The sequence below is a fragment of the Neolamprologus multifasciatus genome, chromosome 7 (genome assembly GCF_963576455.1).
Source record: "Neolamprologus multifasciatus chromosome 7, fNeoMul1.2, whole genome shotgun sequence".
Lineage (NCBI taxonomy): Eukaryota > Metazoa > Chordata > Actinopteri > Cichliformes > Cichlidae > Neolamprologus > Neolamprologus multifasciatus.
The window spans coordinates 42059594-42076134 of NC_140445.1; the positions used below are offsets into that span (position 1 = coordinate 42059594).

Consider the following 16541-nt stretch of genomic DNA (forward strand, 5'->3'; position numbering starts at 1 on the left):
AGTGTGAATGCTTGAAAAGCATTCACAGTATTGTTCTTCTAATCTTTATTATTATTATTGTGTGGATGCTTTAAGGCATCCACACTATTGTTTTCCTGTTTCTCTTTATTCTTTATTATTGTGTGGATGCTTTAAGGCATCCACACTATTGTTTTCCTGTTTCTCTTTATTCTTTATTATTATTGTGTGGATGCTTTAAGGCATCCACACTATTGTTTTCCTGTTTCTCTTTATTGTGTGGATGCTTTAAGGCATCCACACTATTGTTTTCCTGTTTCTCTTTATTCTTTATACTTTATTATTATTATTCTAGTTGCCACTTTTTGTACGTTTTTTGGCACTTAACTACTTCCACAATTTTCAGCCGATTTTCACCGTTCAAAATTTAAACTATTCTGCTATTTCTGCTAATTCCAGCTATGACTTTTGCTATTTTTTGCTATTATACTTTTTAAAATATTAAGCTTTTTTCCTTTAATTTGTCCCATTGAAATGAATGGAAAACTTCCAAAATTCTGCTAAAACTTGCTTGTTTTTGAAACTTAACTACTTCCTCATACTTTCACCTAGAACAACCATTCAAACTTTAAAATGTTCACAAATTATTGGGCTATTCATGTATGATTCAGCTTTTTCATATCTGTTACTGTTTTCATCTTATCCCTCTTCAAGTTTTGAGTTTCATCTTTGTGATTTTTCACAAAATACATGCGTTGTTATGGTTGCTATGCAGTTGGTTCTAAGTGAGCCGCTGTACCTTTGGCAATTTTCTCTTCATGTCCGAACAACTTCTTGCTACTTGCTCAATTTTCACTCAACTCCCACAAATTATACATCAAAACGTAGGTATTTTTGCTGGCTTTCAGGAAATGTCAATATCATTGTTGTGGGATTTATAGAATTTTGGCAAATCTCCTCAGACCAACACAAAGTCTGAAAACTCTCCATAGAAAGTCAATGGAGAGTTTGTTCAAAATCACCGCTGGATTTCTCTAATGAGAGGCATATTCGAATCGTCATATCTCCTTAACGAAGCGAAGTTAAAACATGAGGCTTGTCCCAGTATATCTTCAGACACTCCTGACGCTCACAATTCAAGAATTTTTTTCTCACCTATTACCGTTCTGAGATGAGTTAGACTTGTTTGAGGGTAGGAAATTCATTCTTCGCTCAGATTTCTTCAGATTTCAAACTCTGGAAATGAGCCACTTTTTTCTCTCGTCATATCTTTTTGATAGATTTCCACAAAGACCTGAAAATTTCCATGGTTGTTCACCAAAGCCTGCTGTCTCTTACGGTGAAAAAATGATATCGATACTCCAAATAGATTTAGAGTTAGAAAGCGTTGTTTGAGGGCAAGTCAAGGCAGTTTTCGCTTAGCCTCTACTCAGTTATGGTGCATTACAAGTCAAATATCTTTAATAATTCATATTTTAATGATAAATTGTCAACACTTGAAGATTCCCCCATCTCTTCTGAACAAAACGGTGTAAGAATGACCATTCTAGCCCCTACGGTTAGGAAATTATGGCCATTTGTTTGGAGGGTAGTCCTCACTATGAGAAATAGACTGCAAAAATCCTGTCTCTCTGCTGTGTGTGTAAAAACGGCTGCACCTGTTTTGGCGGGAAAATGTACACAGCATCTCTGATTGGTTGATTCAAATCCAGCAGCTCCCAGGCTGCTTGACTGATCTATAAAGTTGCTTCTCTCTCTTTCTGTGTGTGTTATAGTATTTCTAAATTATAGTATTTCTGCTTTTTATAGTATTTCTGCTAAATTATACTATTTCTGCTTTTAATAGGATTTGTGCTTAATATAGTATTTCTGCTTTTTATAGTATTTCTGCTAAATTATACTATTTCTGCTTTTAATAGGATTTGTGCTTAATATAGTATTTCTGCTTTTTATAGTATTTGTGCTTAATATAGTAGTTCTGCTTTTTATAAGATTTGTGCTTAATATAGTATTTCTGCTTTTTATAGGATTTGTGCTTAATATAGTATTTTTGCTTTTTATAGTATTTCTGCTTTTTATAGTATTTCTGCTACATTATAGTATTTCTGCTTTTTATAGTATTTGTGCTTAATATAGTGTTTCTGCTAAATTACAGTATTTCTGCTTTTTATAGTATTTCTGCTAAATTATAGTGTTTCTGCTAAATTATAGTATTTCTGCTAAATTATAGTATTTCTGCTTTTTATACGATTTGTGCTTAATATAGGATTTGTGCTTAATATAGTATTTGTGCTAAATTATAGTATTTCTGCTAAATTATAGTATTTCTGCTTTTTATAGGATTTGTGCTTAATATAGTATTTCTGCTAAATTATAGTATTTCTGCTAAATTATAGTATTTGTGCTTCATTTAGTATTTGTGCTTAATATAGTATTTCTGCTAAATTATAGTATTTCTGCTTTTTGTAGTATTTGTGCTAAAACATAGTATTTCTACTAAATGTAGTATTTATGCTTAATCATACTATTTCTATATATTACTGCCAGGTCCCCAGGCAGCCAATCCTCTGTGGACTGAGACATTTAGCCCTGAAATTTACAAATCAGGGCCTGCACGGCTTCCCAGCCAGCCAATTATATCTGAGGTCTGCCGTTTCTTCTCTCGTCATATCTCAGCAACGGTTGTACAAAGAGCAATGAAAATCGCAGTCAAAGTACACCAAAGTCCGCTGATTCACCCAGTACAAGAATTATGTTTCTAGTCCACCTAGTTTTTGAGTTACACGGCATTTTGTAACTCCAAAAAACGGCGTTTTTCGCCTCACACCAGAATCTAATTCTGACTGCTCATCAACCTGTTTTCCAGGCGCCCAGTCTCTTTCATAGTGGCGCAGGTGGTAGTGACATGGGTCTGCAAGCCAAAGGTCGTTGGTTCGATTCCACCTTGGTCAACATGTTTTTTTCCCTACAAATTAATACACTATCACAGACCAGTAATTCATATTCATCATTTATTACAATTTTGCAAACTTTTATCATTTTACCAGCTTTTCTAATATGGACCTCACATTCTTGTTAACACTCCATGGCACAAATACTGTTCCCTTTAGGCTCTGTGTATGTGTGTGTGTATCAATATTTCTCCCATTTTAAAGTATTACTCCTCCATAATTGTATTTCTGTTAAATCAAAGTACTTTTACTACATCTTAGTACTTCTGCTCAATCATAGTATTTCTGCTAAATCATAGTATTTTTGCCAAATCCTGGTTTTTGTGCCAAATCATAACATTTGTGTTATGTTATAGTATTACTACTAAGTGGAGGAATTTCTGTCATGTTACAGTATATGTGCTGATTACAGTATTTCTGCTAAATCATATTATTTCTACTATATTATATTTTTCTTTCTAAATATAGCATTTCTGCTATATAATTGTATTTCTGCTATGTTATAATATTTGTGCTAAACCAGAGTATTTGTGCTGAAACATAGTATTTCTGCCAAATGATAGTATTTCTGCCAAATTATAGTATTTGTGCTAAAACATAGTATTAATTTAAAATTACAATATTCATAGTTCATCACAGTGTCTCTGGTAAATCACAGTATTTCTGCTATGTTGTACTATTTTTCTAAATCATAGTGTTTCTGTAATCTTTAAGTATTTTTGGCTAAATATATTCTTTCTGTTATCTTATACTATTTCTCCTAAATTCTTGTATATTTGAGAAGTTATCATGTTTCTGGTAAGTTACAATATTTCTGGCAAGTTCTGTTATGCTATTGTATTTCTGCCAAGTATTATGTTTCCTCTAAGATATTGCAGTTCTGCCAAGTTATTACATTTTAGCAAAGTTATTTTGCTTCTGCAAAGTTTTTACAATTTCTGCAACTTTTCAGCTTTTTCAGCTAGTTTTTGCAGACAGCTTCAGCTTTAAAGCATCCACACTGCATTTTCGCAGGAAATGCAAATTTTTCTAGTTCTTTATTATTATTCTTCAAGTTGCTCCTGTTTTTTGTCCGTTAACTACTTCCACAATTTTTGTGCTATTTTCACCATTCAAACTTTAAACTATTCTGCTATTTTTGCTAATTCCTGCTATGATTTTTGCTATTTATAACTATTATACTTTTTAAAATATTAAGCTTTTTTCCTTTAATTTGTCCCATTGAAATGAATGGGAAACTTCTGCAATTCTGCTAAAACTTGCTTTTTTTTGAAACTTAACTACTTCCTCATACTTTCACATAGAAACTCCATTTAAACTTTAAAATGTTCACAAATTATTGGGCTATTAATGTATGATTCAGCTTTTTCAAATCTTTTACCGTTTTACTTTTATCCCTCTTAAAGTTTTGAGTTGCAAAATTGTGATTTTTCAGAAAATACATGGGTTGTTATGGTTGCTATGCAGTTGGTTCTAAGTGAGCCACTTTAAGTTAAGTTAAGTTAAGTCCGAACAACTTCTTGCTACTTGCTCAATTTTCACTCAACTTCCACAAATTATACATCAAAACGTAGGTAGTTTTGCTGGCTTTCAGAAAATGTCACTATCATTGTTGTGGAATTTATAGAATTTTGGCAAATCTCCTCAGACCAACACAAAGTCTCAAAACTCTCCATAGAAAGTCAATGGAGAGTTTGTTCAAAATCACCGCTTGATTTCTGTAATGAGAGGCATATTCAAATCGTCATATCTCCTTAACGGAGCGAAGTTAAGACATGAGGCTTGTCCCGATATATCTTCAGACACTCCTGACGCTCACAATTCAAGAATTATTTTCTCACCTATTACCATTTGGCCATGAATTACGTTTGTTTGAGGGTAGGAAATTCGTCCTTCGCTCAGATTTCTTCAGCTTTCAAACTCTGGAAATGAACAACTTTTTTCTCTCGTCATATCTTTTTAATGGATTTCCACAAAGACCTGAAAATTTCCATGACTGTTCACCAAAGCCTGCTGTCTCTTACGGTGAAAGAATGATATCGATACTCCAAATAGATTTAGAGTTAGAAAGCGTTGTTTGATGGCAAGTCAAGGCAGTTTTCGCTTGACTCTACTCAGTTATGGTGCATTACAAGTCAAATATCTTTAATAATTCATATTTTAATGATAAATTGTCAACACTTGAAGATTCCCCCATCTCTTCTGAACAAAACGGTGTAAGAATTACCGTTCTAGCCCCTACGGTTAGGAAACTATGGCCATTTGTTTGGAGGGTAGTCCTCACTATGAGAAATAGACTGCAAAAATCCTGTCTCTGCTGTGTGTGTAAAAACGGCTGCACCTGTTTTGGCGGGAAAAAGTAGACAGCCTCTCTGATTGGTGCATTCAAATTCAGCAGCTCCCAGGCTGCTTCACTGACCTAGAAAGTTGCTTCTCTCTCTTTTTGTGTGTGTTTGTGTGTGTGTGTGTGTGTGTGTGTGTGTATTTCTGCTTTTTATAGTATTTCTGCTTAATATAGTATTTCTGCTAAATTATAGTATTTCTGCTTTTTATAGTATTTCTGCTAAATTATAGTATTTCTGCTAAATTATACTATTTCTGCTTTTTATAGTATTTCTGCTTAATATAGTATTTCTGCTTAATATAGTATTTCTGCTAAATTATAGTATTTCTGCTTTTTATAGTATTTCTGCTAAATTATAGTATTTCTGCTAAATTATAGTATTTCTGCTTTTTATACTATTTCTGCTTAATACAGTATTTCTGCTAAATTATAGTATTTGTGCTTAGTGTAATATTTCTGCTAAATTATAATATTTCTGCTTTTTATAATATTTTTGCTTTTTATAGTATTTGTGCATAATATAGTATTTGTGCTAAATCACAGTATTTCTGCTAAATTATAGTACTTCTGCTTTTTATAGGATTTCTGATTTTTATAGTATTTCTGCTTAATATAGTATTTCTGCTAAATTATAGTATTTCTGCTTTTCATAGTATTTCTGCTTTTTATAGTATTTGTGCTTAATATAGTATTTCTGCTAAATTAAAGTATTTCTGCTTTTTATAGTATTTGTGATAAAACATAGTCTTTCTACTAAATGTAGTATTTATGCTTAATCATACTATTTCTATATACTACTGCCAGGTCCCCAGGCAGCCAATCCTCTGTGAGAACTGAGACATTCAAATTTACAAATCAGGGCCTGCACGGCTTCCCAACCAGCCAATCATATCTGAGGTCTGCCGTTTCTTCTCTCGTCATATCTCCGCGACGGTTGTACAAAGAGCAATGAAAATCGCAGTCAAAGTGCACCAAAGTCTGCTGATTCACCCAGTACAAGAATTATGCTTCTAATCCACCTAGTTTTTGAGTTACGCGACGTTTTGTAACTCCAAAAAACAGCGTTTTTTCGCCCCTCACCGCGATCTAATTCTGACTGCTCATCACCCTGTTTTCCAGGCGCCCGCTCTCTTTCCCAGTGGCGCAGTTGTTAATGACACAGGTCTTCAACCAAAAGGTCGTGGGTTCAATCCCACCTTGATCAACATGTTTTTCTCCCTACAAATTAATACACTATCACAGACCAGTAATTTATATTAATCATTTATTACAATTCTGCAAACTTTTATCATTTTACCAGCTTTTCTAATATGGACCTCAGATTCTTGTTAACACTCCATGGCACAAATACTGTTCCCTGTAGGCTCTGTGTATGTGTGTGTGTATCAATATTTCTCCCATTTTAAAGTACTAGTCCTCCATAATTGTATTTCTGTTAAATCAAAGTACTTTTACTACATCTTAGTACTTCTGCTCAATCATAGTACTTCTGCTCAATCATAGTATTTTTGCCAAATCATGGTTTTTGTGCCAAATCATAACATTTGTGTTATGTTATAGTATTACTACTAAGTGGAGGAATTTCTGTCATGTTACAGTATATGTGCTGATTACAGTATAGTATATCTGCTAAATCAAAAGTCAAGACAGTTTTCGCTTAGCCTCAACTCAGTTATGGTGCATTACAAGTCAAATATCTTTAATAATTCATATTTTAATGATAAATTGTCAACACTTGAAGATTCCCCCATCTCTTCTGAACAAAACGGTGTAAGAATTACCGTTCTCTACGGTTAGGAAAACTATGGCCATTTGTTTGGAGGGTAGTCCTCACTATGAGAAATAGACTGCAAAAATCCTGTCTCTGCTGTGTGTGTAAAAACGGCTGCACCTGTTTTGGCGGGAAAAAGTACACAGCCTCTCTGATTGGTGGATTCAAATTCAGCAGCTCCCAGGCTGCTTGACTGACCTACAGAGTTGCTTCTCTCTCCCTCTGTGTGTGTGTGTGTGTGTGTGTGTGTGTGTGTGTGTGTGTGAGACAGAGAGAGAGAGAGGGAGAGAGAGAGAGAGAAAGCCTTTTGATATAGGATTTGTGCTTAATATAGTATTTCTGCTTTTTATAATATTTGTGCTTAATATAGTATTTCTGCTTAATACAGTATTTCTGCTAAATTATAGTATTTGTGCTTTTTATAGTATTTCTGCTTTTTATAGTATTTGTGCTTCTTATAGGATTTCTGCTTTTTATAGTATTTGTGCTTAATATAGTATTTCTGCTTTTTATAATATTTCTGCTTTTTATAGTATTTGTGATTAATATAGTATTTGTGCATAATATAGTATTTGTGCTAAATCACAGTATTTCTGCTAAATTATAGTACTTCTGCTTTTTATAGGATTTCTGATTTTTATAGTATTTCTGCTTAATATAGTATTTCTGCTAAATTATAGTATTTCTGCTTTTCATAGTATTTCTGCTTTTTATAGTATTTGTGCTTAATATAGTATTTCTGCTAAATTAAAGTATTTCTGCTTTTTATAGTATTTGTGATAAAACATAGTCTTTCTACTAAATGTAGTATTTATGCTTAATCATACTATTTCTATATATTACTGCCAGGTCCCCAGGCAGCCAATCCTCTGTGAGAACTGAGACATTCAAATTTACAAATCAGGGCCTGCACGGCTTCCCAGCCAGCCAATCATATCTGAGGTCTGCCGTTTCTTCTCTCGTCATATCTCAGCGACGGTTGTACAAAGAGCAATGAAAATCGCAGTCAAAGTACACCAAAGTCCGCTGATTCACCCAGTACAAGAATTATGCTTCTATTCCACCTAGCTTTTGAGTTACACGACGTTTTGCAAGAATACTGTTCCCTTTAGGCTCTGTGTATGTTTGTGTGTATCAATATTTCTCCCATTTTAAAGTATTACTCCTCCATAATTGTATTTCTGTTAAATCAAAGTACTTTTACTACATCTTAGTACTTCTGCTCAATCATAGCATTTCTGCTAAATCATAGTATTTTTGCCAAATCATGGTTTTTGTGCCAAATCATACAATTTGTGTAGTATTTGTGCTAAAACATAGTATTAATTTAAAATTGCAATATTCATAGTTCATCAAAGTGTCTCTGGTAAATCACAGTATTTCTGCTATGTTGTACTATTTTTCTAAATCATAGTGTTTCTGTAATGTTTAAGTATTTTTGGCTAAATATATTCTTTCTGTTATCTTATACTATTTCTCCTAAATTCTTGTATATTTGAGAAGTTATCATGTTTCTGGTAAGTTACAATATTTCTGCCAAGTTCTGCTATGCTATTGTATTTCTGCCAAGTATTATGTTTCCTCTAAGATATTGCAGTTCTGCTAAGTTATTACTTTTTAGCAAAGTTCCTTTGCTTCTGCAAAGTTTTTACAATTTCTGCAACTTTTCAGCTTTTTCAGCTAGTTTTAGCAGACAGCTTCAGCTTTAAAGCATCCACACTGCATTTTCGCAGGAAATGCAAATTGCTTTAAGGCATCCACACTATTGTTTTCCTGTTTCTCTTTATTGTGTGGATGCCCTCAAAGGCATCCACACTATTGAGTTCCTGTTTCTCTTTATTGTGTGGATGCCCTCATAGGGCATCCACACTATTGAGTTCCTGTTTCTCTTTATTCTTTATTATTCTAGTTGCTTCCGTACGTTTTTTGGCCCTTAACTACTCTCTCAGTTTTCAGCCGATTTTCTCCGTTCAAACTCTAAACTGTTCTGCTCTTTCTGCTCTTTCCGGCTATGACTTTTGCTGTTTATTACTATTATACTTTTTAAAATATTAAGCTTTTTTCCTTTAATTTGTCCCATTGAAATGAATGGGAAACTTCCACAATTCTGCTAAAACTTGCGTGTTTTTAAAACTTAACTACTTCCTCATACTTTCACGTAGAAACTCCATTCAAACTTTAAAACATTCTCAAATGATTGGGCTATTCCTGTGTGATTCAGCTTTTTCATATCTGTTACCGTTTTCATTTAATGCCTCTTTAAGTTTTCAGTTGCAGCTTTGTGATTTTTCAGAAAATACATGCGTTGCTATGGTTGCTATGCAATTAACTCAGAGTGCGCACTGGTGCGTTCTGAATTTTCTCTTCATGTCTGAACAACTTCTTGCTACTCGCTCAATTTCCACTCATCCCCCACAAATTATACATCAAAACGTAGGTATTTTTGCTGGCTTTAAGACAGTGTTACTATAATTATCGTGCGAGTTACGTTTTTTTCACAATTTGCCTCGAAGTGACACGAAGTCTAAAAACTCCCCATTCAAAGTCTATGGGGAGGTTGTGAAACTCAGAGCTGAAATACTGAAACTGAAGGCATTTTCAAATCGTCATATCTCCTTAACGAAGCAAAGTTAAGACATGAGGCTTGTGCCAATTCATCTTCAGACACTGCTGACACTCACGGTCGAAGCAGTTTTTACAGTCATCTTACCGTTGAGCCATGAATTACGTTTGTTTGAGGAGTGGAAATCTGTCCTCCTCTCAGTTTTCAAACTCCGAAAATGAAGCCGTTTCTTCTCTCGTCATATCTCCGCGACGGAAGTACAAAGAGCTATGTAAATCGCAGTCAAAGTTCACCAAAGTCCGCTGATTCACCCAGTGCAAGAATTATGTTTCTAGTCCACCTAGTTCTTGAGTTACACGACGTTTTGTAACTCCAAAAAACGGCGTTTTTCGCCTCTTACCGCGATCTAATTCTGACTGCTCATCAACCTGTTTTCCAGGTGCCTGCTCTCTTTGCCAGTGGCGCAGTTGGTAATGACACGGGTTTGAAGCCCAAAGGTCGTATGTTCAATTCCACCTTTTCCACATTTTTTTTTTCACTACAAATTAATACACTATCACAGACCAGTAATTCATATTGATCATTTATTACACTTCTGCAAAGTTTTATGATTTTGGCAGCTTTCCTAATATGGACCTCAGATTCTTGTTAACGCTCCATGGCAGAAATACATACAAGTACACAGCCTGGTGAAGCAGACAGAAGAAATACCTCTGATTGGTTCAGCATTTTCACCTCCTATCAGCACAAATCTCAGCTGTTTTCAGAAAAAACTCTTTTGAGCAGAAATTCTGCTGATTCATCTCTTTTGAGCAGAAATTCTGCGCATTCACCTCATTGCCATCATTCAGCCTTTTCATCTCTTATCAGCACAAATCTCAGCCATTCTGCTCATTTCAGCAAAATTGTCAGTTTCTCCACCTCTTCTTTGTGAGGTTGACTTTGGCTCAGTGAGATGAATAGCCGTCTTGAGACCACGAGGGTCAAGTTCAAATCCTGCTCAGGGCAATTTTTTTTTTCACCACTTTTCAGCAAAAATTTCTCCGTCTTTGCCCCTTTCAGTAGAATTTTTTGCTTTTCACCACTTTTCAAGAAAATTTTCTGTTTCTTCACCTATTTTCAGCAGAATTTTACATTTCTTCACCGCCATACAACTTTTTGCAACATTTCAACTTTTTCAGCTTTTTTCAGCAGACATCTTCAGCGTTAAGGCATCCACACAGCATTTTCGCAGGAAATGCAAATTTTTCTAGTCTTTATTATTATCCTACTTTATTATTCTGGTTGCTTCCGTACACTTTTTGGCGCCTAACTACTCCCTCAGTTTTTGTGCTATTTGCACCGTTCAAATCTTAAAAAATTCTGCTCTTTCTGCTAATGCCGGCTATGACTTTTGGTGCTCATAACTTCTATACTTTTTGAGATATTGATTTTTTTTTGCAATATTTTTTGCCCTTTTCTGCCACATTATCAGTGGCCTCACTGATTTTCCTTGCCGGGTTGACCTGTGTTTTAGCTCAGTGAGATGAGCATCCGTTCTCAGACTGGGAGGCCCGGGTTCAAATCCCGCTTATGGCACAATTTCTTTCAGTTAACAGTTAAACTTTTTAAACTCTTTTCAGCAGAAATACTGCTCATTGAACTCTTTTCAGCAGAATTTTAAATTTTTTCACCACTTTTACGCACAAATCCCAGCTTTTTCAGCTGTTTTCAGCAAAAACCTCTTTTCAGCAGATTTCTGCTGATTGAACTCTTATCAGCAGAAATTCTGCTGATTGAACTCTTTTCAGCAGAATTTTACATTTTTCACCACTTTTCAGCCCAAATTCTGCTTATTCACCTCTTCTGCAAAATATTCAGCCTTATCACCTTTTTTCAGCAGAAATTCTGCTCATTCACCTCTTTTCAGCGCAATTTTCTGCTTCTTTCCATCTTTTCTGCAGAAATTCTGCTCATTCAACTCTTTTCAGCAAAATTTTCAGCCTTTTCACCTCTTATCAGCACAAATCTCAGCTGTTTTCAGAAAAAACTCTTTTGAGCACAAATTCTGCTGATTCATCTCTTTTCAGCAGAATTTTCACCTCTTTTCAGCACAAATCTCAGCTGTTTTCAGAAAAAACTCTTTTGAGCACAAATTCTGCTGATTCATCAATTTTCAGCAGAATTTTAAATTTTTTCACCACTTTTAAGCACAAATCCCAGCTTTTTCAGCTGTTTTCAGCAAAAACCTCTTTTCAGCAGAAATTCTGCTCATTGAACTCTTTTCAGCAGAATTTCAAATTTTTTCACCACTTTTAAGCACAAATCCCAGCTTTTTCAGCTGTTTTCAGCAAAAACCGATTTTCAGCAGAAATTCTGCTGATTGAACTCTTTTCAGCAGAATTCTGCTGATTGAACTCTTTTCAGCAGAATTCTGCTGATTGAACTCTTTTCAGCAGAAATTCTGCTGATTGAACTCTTTTCAGCAGAATTCTGCTCATTCACCTCTTTTCAGCACATATCTCAGCTGTTTTCAGAAAAAACTCTTTTGAGCACAAATTCTGCTGATTTATCTCTTTTGAGAAGAAATTCTGCTGATTCTTCTCTTTTCAGCGCAATGTTCTGCTTCTTTCAATCTTTTCTGCAGAAATTCTGCTCTTTCAACTCTTTTCTGCAAAGTTTTCAGCCTTTTCACCTCTTATCAGCACAATTCTCAGCAGCTTCTACTCATTTCAGTAAAATTGTTAGTCTCTCCACCTGTTCTTTGTGTGTATACGTTTGGCTCAGGGAGCTGAGTGGCTGCCTTTGGACCAGAAGGACCAGGTTCAAATCCTGCTCAGGGCAAAAATTTTTTTGCAACTTTTTCAGCTTTTTTCAGCAGACATCTTCAGCATTAAGGCATCCACACAGCATTTTCGCAGGAAATGCAAATTTTTCTAGTTCTTTATTATTATTCTTCAAGTTGCTCCTGTTTTTTGTCCGTTAACTACTTCCACAATTTTTATGCTATTTTCACCATTCAAACTTTAAACTATTCTGCTATTTTTGCTAATTCCTGCTATGATTTTTGCTATTTATAACTATTATACTTTTTAAAATATTAAGCTTTTTTCCTTTAATTTGTCCCATTGAAATGAATGGGAAACTTCTGCAATTCTGCTAAAACTTGATAGTTTTTGAAACTTAACTACTTCCTCATACTTTCACATAGAAACTCCATTTAAACTTTAAAATGTTCACAAATTATTGGGCTATTGATTTATGATTCAGCTTTTTCATATCTGTTACCGTTTTCATCTTATCCCTCTTTAAGTTTTGAGTTTCATCTTTGTGATTTTTCACAAAATACATGCGTTGTTATGGTTGCTATGCAGTTGGTTCTAAGTGAGGCACTGTAAGTTTCGCAGTCTTCTCTTCATGTCCGAACAACTTCTTGCTACTTGCTCCATTTTCACTCAACTTCCACAAATTATACATCAAAACGTAGGTATTTTTGCTGGCTTTCAGAAAATGTCACTATCATTGTTGTGGAATTTATAGAATTTTGGCAAATCTCCTCAGACCAACACAAAGTCTGAAAACTCTCCATAGAAGGTCAATGGAGAGTTTGTTCAAAATCACCGCTTGATTACTGTAATGAGAGGCATATTCGAATCGTCATATCTCCTTAACGAAGCAAAGTTAAGACATGAGGCTTGTCCCGATATATCTTCAGACACTCCTGACGCTCACAGTTCAAGAATTATTTTCTCACCTATTACCATTTGGCCATGAATTACGTTTGTTTGAGGGTAGGAAATTCGTCCTTCGCTCAGATTTCTTCAAATTTCAAACTCTGGAAATGAAAAACTTTTTTCTCTCGTCATATCTGTTTGATAGATTTCCAGAGAGACCTGAAAATTTCCATGACTGTTCACCAAAGCCTGCTGTCTCTTACGGTGAAAGAATGATATCGATACTCCAAATAGATTTAGAGTTAGAAAGCATTGTTTGAGGGCAAGTCAAGGCAGTTTTCGCTTCGCCTCTACTCAGTTATGGTGCATTACAAGTCAAATATCTTTAATAATTCATATTTTAATGATAAATTGACAACACTTGAAGATTCCCCCATCTCTTCTGAACAAAACGGTGTAAGAATGACCGTTCTAGCCCCTACGGTTAGGAAATTATGGTCATTTGTTTGAGGGTAGTCGTCACAATGAGAAATAGACTGCAAAAATCCTGTCTCTCTGCTGCCTGTGTAAAAACGGCTGCACCTGTTTTGGCGGGAAAAAGTACACAGCCTCTCTGATTGGTGGATTCAAATTTAGCAGCTCCCAGGCTGCTTGACTGACCTACAAACTTGCTTCTCCCTCTTCTCTCTCTGCTTAATATAATATTTCTGCTAAATTATAGTATTTCTACTTTTTATAGGATTTGTGCTTAATATAGTATTTGTGCTTAATATAGTATTTCTGCTTTTTATAGTATTTCTGCTTTTTATAGTATTTCTGCTTAATATAGTATTTCTGCTTAATACAGTATTTCTGCTAAATTATAGTATTTCTGCTTTTTATAATATTTCTGCTTAATATAGTATTTCTGCTAAATTACAGTATTTCTGCTTTTTATAGGATTTGTGGTTAATATAGTATTTGTGCTTAATTATAGTATTTCTGCTAAATTATAGTATTTCTGCTTAATATAGTATTTCTGCTAAATTATAGTATTTCTGCCTTTTATAGTATTTGTGCTTAATATAGTATTTCTGCTAAATTATAGTATATCTTCTTTTTATTGTATTTCTGCTAAATTATAGTATTCCTGCTTCTTATACTATTTCTGCTTTTTATAATATTTCTGCTTTTTATAGTATTTGTGCTTAATATAGTATTTTTTGCTTAATATAGTATTTCTGCTAAATTATAGTATTTCTGCCTTTTATAGTATTTCTGCTAAATTATAGTATTTCTGCTTTTTATAGTATTTGTGCTTAATATAATGTCCCTGCTTTTAATAGGATTTGTGCTTAATATAGTATTTCTGCTTTTTATAGTATTTGTGCTTAATATAGTATTCCTGCTTTTTATAGGATTTGTGCTTAATATAGTATTTCTGCTTTTTATAGTATTTCTGCTTAATATAGTATTTCTGCTTAATATAGTATTTCTGCTAAATTATAGTATTTCTGCTACATTATAGTATTTCTGCTTTTTATAGTATTTGTGCTTAATATAGTGTTTCTGCTAAATTATAGTATTTCTGCTTTTCATCGTATTTGTGCTTAATATAGTATTTGTGCTTAATATAGTATTTCTGCTAAATTATAGTATTTCTGCTTTTTATAGTATTTGTGCTAAAACATAGTATTTCTACTAAATGTAGTATTTATGCTTAATCATACTATTTCTATATATTACTGCCAGGTCCCCAGGCAGCCAATCCTGTGTGAGGACTGAGACATTCAAATTCACAAATAAGAGCCTGCACGGCTTCCCAGCCAGCCAATCATATCTGAGGGCTCAGGCATTCAAATTTGCATATTGGGGCCTTCACGGCTTGTACGCCAGCCAATCCTATCTGAGGTCTGCTGTTTCTTCTCTCGTCATATCTCAGCAATGGTTGTACAAAGAGCAATGAAAATCGCACTCAAAGTACACCAAAGTCCCCTGATTCACCCAGTGCAAGAATTATGCTTCTAGTCCACCTAGTTTTTGAGTTACACGACGTTTTGTAACTCCAAAAAACGGCGTTTTTCGCCTCTTACCGCGATCTAATTCTGACTGCTCATCACCCGGTTTTCCAGGCGCCCGCTCTCTTTGCCAGTGGCGCAATTGGTAATGAAACGGATCTTCAGACCGAAGGTCGTGGGTTCGATTCCACCTTGTTCAACATTTTTTTTTCACTACAAATTGATACACTATCACAGACCTGTAATTCATATTGATAATTTATTACAATTCTGCAACGTTTTATGATTTTGGCAGCTTTTCTAATATGGACCTCAGATTCTTGGTAACGCTCCATGGCAGAAATACATACAAGTACACAGCCTGATGAAGCAGACAGAAGCAGTACCTCTGATTGGTTCAGCATTTTCACCTCTTATCAGCACAAATCTCAGCCTCTTCTGCTGTTTTTATTAGAATTTTAAGCTTTTTCACCGTTTTTCTGTTACGTGAGAACCAGTTTGGCTCAATGAGTAGCTGAAAAATGTCAGCCTCTTCAGCTCTTTCGAAAGAATTTCAGAGTTCAGCTTTTTCACTTGTTTTAAGCACAAATTTCAGTCTCTTTACCTCATTTCACAACAAAGTAGTTCTTCCTCTTCACCTCTTTTCTGCTAATTTAAGCTTCTGCTCCACAGTGCACATTTTTCTTCTTATCATATCTTTGCTTGTGACTAGAACTCATTTGGCTCAGAGGGTTGAGCAGCTGCCGTGAGACCCGGAGGTTCGAATCCTACCTGTGACAGTTGCCGCACATGTTCCCTGCTTGCATGCGCAAATTCTGCTTATTCACCTATTCTGCAAATTTTCAGCCTTTTCACCTCTTATTAGCACAAATCTCAGCTGTTTTCAGAAAAAACTCTTTTGAGCAGAAATTCTGCTGATTCATCTCTTTTCAGCGCAACTTTCTGCTTCTTTCCATCCTTTCTGCAGAAATTCTGCTCATTCAACTCTTTTCAGCAAAATTTTCAGCCTTTTCACCTCTTATCAGCACAAAACTCAGCTGTTTTCAGAAAAAACTCTTTTGAACACAAATTCTGCTGATTAATCTCTTTTCAGCAGATATTCTTCTAATTTACCTCTTTTCTGCAAAGTTTTCAGACTTTTCACCTCTTATCAGCACAAATCCCAGCTTTTTCAGCTGTTTTCAGCAAAAACCTCTTTTTAGCAGAATTCTGCTCATTCAGCTTTTTTCAGCAGACATTCTGCTGATTCATCTCTTTTTAGCAGAATTTTTAATTTTTTCACCACTTTTGAGCACAAATCCCAG

General features: G+C 34.8%; 1 long non-coding RNA gene across 1 annotated transcript; it reads right to left on the bottom strand.

The window, feature by feature from the left end:
• Positions 1–4497: 4497 nt before the first annotated feature.
• Positions 4498–14283, bottom strand: LOC146514965 (uncharacterized). Its single transcript, XR_014875216.1, has 3 exons — positions 9949–14283; positions 7102–8092; positions 4498–5838 (listed from the first exon to the last, which is right to left on the bottom strand). It is a non-coding gene; the product is annotated as an uncharacterized LOC146514965 (long non-coding RNA).
• Between the last annotated feature and the right edge of the window lie 2258 nt (positions 14284–16541).